Raw genomic sequence first — 3,828 nt, 5'->3', positions numbered from 1 at the left:
CATGGAAGCAACCTAAGTGTCCATTGACAGATGAATGGATAAAGAGATGTGACATACACACACACACACACACACACACAAACATTATGGGATACTACTCAGCCATAAAAAAGAATGAAATGATGCCATTTGTAGCAACATGAATGAGATTGTCTTACTAAGTGAAGTAAGCCAGACAGAGAAAGACAAATATCACATGATATCACTTATATGTAGAATCTAAAAAAAATGATACAAATGAACTCATTTACAAACCAGAAATAGACTCACAGACATAGAAAACAAACTTATGATTAACAAAGGGGAAAGGGTGCAGGAGGGATAAATTAGGAGTTTGGGATTAACAGATACACATTATTATATATAAATAGAGAAACAACAAGGACCTACAGTATAACATAGGGAACTATATTCAATATCTTGTAATAACCTATAGTGGAAAAGAATCTGAAAAGGAATAGATGATAGATAGATAGATAGACAGACAGACAGATAGATCTGAGTCACTTTGCCGAAACTAACACAATATTGTAAATCAACTATATTTCAATTTAAAATAAACGCATGGAATGGTGTTAGAGACACAAATGAGGTTTAGACCAGGAGATCTGTGAAGATAAAAAAGTAGACAAATTTAAGATACTATAGAAATAGACTGGATCAGAAGCACTGTCAAATTGGATGGGGGGTTGAGAAAGAGGATGGTATCCAGGATGACTCTTTGGACTCTGCCTTGAGCATCTACATGGATTGCTAGTGTCAGCTACCACAACAGAGAAGGCTGGGGCAGGACAGGTTTGTAAAAGGGGGAGAGTGGAAATCAGAGGTTTAGTTCTGGGTGTGCCGAGTTTGAGATGGCAATGAGACAGCCAGATGGAGGAAGTGAGTAGATGATATGGATATGCACATATCAATTTAGAGAGCTTAGTTTGAGATGAAAAATTGGGTGTCATCAGAAGGACTAGATGGGATAACCTAGAGAAAGAGTGAAGAGAGAGAAAAGAGCAAAGCACCCAGGATTGAGGTAGTCCTGAGGAACTTCAATATTATATTTTGAAGTCAACAAAGTAAACTGAGAAGGAGTGGCCAATGAGGTAAGTAGAAATCCAGGAAATTATACTGTCAGGGAACCTAAGACAAAGAATTTTTCAAAAAAAAATGTGCTAAGAGTTTAGGTAAGATGGGAGGCAGAGAATTAATCATTCATTTTTGACAACATGAAGTTTGTTTGTGTATTAGAGTTCTCCAGAGAAACTGCACCAACAGGGTATCTTTACCTGTATCTATTTATTGAGAGATTTGTTTTAAGGAATTTGCTCATGTAGTTGTGGAAGCTTGGCGAGTTTAACATCGGCAGACAAGCTAGCAAGCTGGAGACCCAGGGAAGAGTTGTAGTTAGAGGCTAAAGGTCATCTGCTTGCAGAATTCCCTCTTCTTCCAGGGAGGTCCTCTTTTTCTATTTAGGCTTTCAACTGACTGGATGAGACCCACCCACATTATGGAAGTTAATCGACTAAGTTTAAAGTCTATTGATTTAGGGACTTCTCTGGAGGTCCAGCAGTTAAGACTCTGTGCTTCCAATGCAGGGGACGTGGGTTCGATCCCTGGATGGGGAACTAAGATCCCACAGGCTGCGTGGCGCAGCCCCTCCCACACAAAAAGTCTACTGATTTAAATGTTAATCTCATCTAAAAAATGCCTTCACAGAAACATCTAGAATAGTGTTTGAGGGTTGGGGCCTGAGATCTTGCATTTCTCACAACTGGAGCCCCCTGTGATGCCAATGTTGCTGGTCCACAAACTTCAACCTGAGTAGCGAGGGTACAGATCACTCTTTTCAGTAAGTTTGTTTATGCAAGATACAGTGATATAGGGCAGATAGATAGAGGAGGATATGGAGTTAAAGAAGGATTATTATTTTAAAGGGCAATATAAAAGCATGTTTGTACGGTGATAGGAATGGTCCAGGAAAAAGAGAGAAGTTAGCAGTGAAAGAGAGGGGGAGACAACTAAAAAGGCAAAGTTCTTGTGGAGGCAAGAGGAGTAGGATCCTGAGTGCAGGTAGAGTGAGTAGAGTCTCAGTGGACAAGGAACCTGCTTGGTGAGAAGAAAGGAGGAGGAAGTGTGCACATAGGCCTGGGGAAGAGCTGTGGGAGAATATCTCCTGCCAGGGAACCACAAGTGATTCTGCATGCAAAGAGCACAGGAGGCATTTGGAGGACTGACATATAAACCTCAACCTAAATCTCACAACTTATATGAAAGTTAACTCAAAATCGATCATACTTAAATGTAAAATGTAACAATATGAAATTTTTAGAATAAAACATAGGAGAAAATCTTCAGGGTCTAGGGCTAGGCAAAGAGTTATTAGACCTGACACCAAAACCACAATCCATAAAAGGAAAAATTGATAAGCTGAACCTCATCAAAATGGAAAACTTTTGCTCTGTGGAAGCCCATGTGAAGAGGATAAAAAGACAAGCTGGGAAAAAATATTTGTAACCCACAGAGCCAACAAAGGACTAGTATCTAGAATATATAAATAAGTCTCAAAATTCAACAGTAAAAAAATCAAACAATACAGTTAGAAAATGGGCTAAAGATATGAACAGATATTTCATTGCAGTTGATACACAGATGACAAACACATGAAAAGATGTTCAACATTACTAGCTGTCGTGGAAATGCAAATTAAAACCACAATGAGATATCAATACACACCTATCACAAGAGTTAAAATTTAAAAAATAGTGATAACACCTAATACTGTTAAGGATGCAGAGAAAATGGATCCTTCATACATTGCTAATGGGAATCTAAAATGGTACAGCCACTCTGGAAAACAGCTTGAAATTTTCTTATAAAGCTAAATATGCAATTGCCACGTGACCTAGCGACTGTGCTCTTGGGTATTTATTCCAGAACACTGGAAACTTATGGTCACACAAAAACTTATACATGAACGTTCATAGCAACTTTATTTGTAATTGCCCCAAACTAGAATCAGCTCAAATGTCTTTCAACAGGTGAATGGTTAAACAAATTATAGTACAGTAGTCCCTTATTAGCCATGGTTTTGCTTTCCATGGTCAACTGTGGTCCAAAAATATTAAATGGAAAAATCCAAAAGTAAACAACTCACGATTGATCAATTGCCACACGGCTTGCAGGATCTTAGTTCCCTGACCAGGGATTGAACCTGGGCCACGGCAGTGAAAGCGCTGAGTCCTAACCACTGGACCACCAGGGAATTCCCAACAATTCATGTTTTAAATTGCATGCCTTTTCTGAGTAGGGGGATGAAATCTCACTCCATCCTGCTCCATTCTGTCCCGGATGTGAATCACCCTTTGTCCAGCGTATCCATGCTGTATATACTACCCGTCCTTTAGTCACTTAGTTGTAGACTCAGTTACCAGATCTACTGTCATGGTGTCACAGTGCTTGTGTCCAAGTAACCTTTAGTTAATAATGGCCCCAAAGTACAAGAGTAGTGATGCTGTAATTTATAAATTAAACTTTATCATAGGTATGTATCTATAGAAAAAACATAGTATATATAGTGTTCAGTACTATCTGCTCTTTCAAGCACCCACTGGGGGGTCTTGGAATATATCCCCAATGGATAGGGGAAACTACTCTACACATAAACCATGAAATATTACAAAGCAATAAAATAATGAACTACTGAAACACATAATGATTGAATAAATCTTCAGAGAATTATACTGAGTGAAAAAAAGCAAATCCCAAAAGGTTACAAACTGTATGATCCATTTGTAGAACATTTTTGAAATGACAAAATTTTAGAAATGGAGAACAGAT

General features: G+C 38.4%; 1 non-coding gene across 1 annotated transcript; it reads right to left on the bottom strand.

The window, feature by feature from the left end:
• Window positions 1–3,181: 3,181 nt before the first annotated feature.
• On the bottom strand, window positions 3,182–3,253 carry TRNAE-UUC. Its single transcript has one exon. It is a non-coding gene; the product is annotated as a tRNA-Glu (tRNA).
• Window positions 3,254–3,828: the final 575 nt, after the last annotated feature.

Source organism: Monodon monoceros, unplaced genomic scaffold, assembly GCF_005190385.1.
Source record: "Monodon monoceros isolate NGI ecotype Baffin Bay Population unplaced genomic scaffold, NGI_Narwhal_1 Super_Scaffold_21, whole genome shotgun sequence".
NCBI lineage: Eukaryota > Metazoa > Chordata > Mammalia > Artiodactyla > Monodontidae > Monodon > Monodon monoceros.
The sequence above is the reverse complement of the archived record's forward strand: the minus strand, read 5'-3'. Positions and strand labels throughout refer to the sequence as shown.